At 37.9% G+C, this 1,330-nt stretch overlaps 1 pseudogene; it reads right to left on the bottom strand.

Moving 5' to 3' along the window:
- Positions 1 to 337: 337 nt before the first annotated feature.
- On the bottom strand, positions 338 to 981 carry LOC133771047 (inorganic pyrophosphatase-like; annotated as a pseudogene).
- Positions 982 to 1,330: the final 349 nt, after the last annotated feature.

The raw sequence follows: 1,330 nt of genomic DNA, 5'->3' as shown, positions 1-1,330 counted from the left end.
CAGGAAAAGTAAGTACAAATATAGCTAAGGACTTAGAGAATAAGAGGTATGAATACAACATAAAACATAAAGTAAAAATCACTTAATTACTGTGAACTGATATTCAAGAACAGATCGCTGGTAAAGAAAAACCTAGGAAAAAGGGTACCTTAATATATGTAAGAACTTAATATATGATAAAGAATTACTGCAAGAGGAGAAAGTTCTCAATACATTACACTGAGATATTTTACTAGAAGTTATTTGGGAAATAAATCCATGGGCCTAGGCAAGCCTCTCTATAGTCCAGATGAAAGAGCTCTCTCTCTCTCTGTCTTTCTTTCTCTCTGTCATTCAGTCATACAGTCATACAGTCCACAGTAGCTCCTAGGTAGCCAGGTTTCAGCCATTGACAATATTAATATTATTGTAACTGGCCGAGACCAGATCGCCCACATTCACGGCAATGACTTCTTAGTGTTTCCTCTTCCTCAGTTATAGCCAACATGCTGAGAACTTTTGCCCCAATTATTCCACCTCTTGCACATACATGTCTTGCTTCTAATTTCACACACATCAATTGAGTGATTGTCACAACAGCCAGTGTGTTTGCCACTGTGTCCTAATCTTCCCAAGTCTGAGGGATGGCACCATAGCTCCATATATATCCCTTGTAAGGGAACAAGTCATCCATATAACAGTTTGCCTTTTTCTACATCTTGCTTAATTGTTTTCAAAGCATCCTTTGTAGCAATCTCCACTTTTGCATTAGACCAGCATGACACTTCCACCACCTTGTAGAACTCATCCTTATCGGCATGAATTGAATATCATGAAATGGAGTTATTGTCCTTTTTCACTTTTGCGGAAGGTGCAGTACTCGATGCCTGAATGTGGTGTTAATGGATGAGAGATCACGCATGCCCACTGCGAGGACTGGACATCTCTGTTTTCTCCACCCCTTACCGCCACCATCTTCTTTGTAGAGAACAGAGTGCCCATATCTACTTTTCCTTCTTTCTTTGCTTTATCTTTTTTTTTTTTTGTCTTTACTTATACCTACCTGACATGTTCTGTATTTATTTGTTTATACAATCTGTAAGCTCTCTCAGGGAAGGGGATTTGCTTTTTAAGTAGTGTTATCAGTATCTGGCACATTGTTGGATGAATGGATTCATGAAAAAAGGGAGACTGTGGAGTATATATGGCCTGAGTGAAGATAGAAAGAAAAGTACAGAAACAAGCCTAATTTATCATAAGTATTTCATAGATTACTTCATCTTGATATTTTAAAGCCATAACTTATGCTTTAAAACATTAAATTAGGGGTGGGCATTTGGTGGAGTGGTTA

Source organism: Lepus europaeus, chromosome 12 (genome assembly GCF_033115175.1).
Source record: "Lepus europaeus isolate LE1 chromosome 12, mLepTim1.pri, whole genome shotgun sequence".
NCBI lineage: Eukaryota > Metazoa > Chordata > Mammalia > Lagomorpha > Leporidae > Lepus > Lepus europaeus.
Note: the sequence above shows the minus strand (reverse complement) of the source record. Positions and strands in the feature narration are given on the sequence as shown.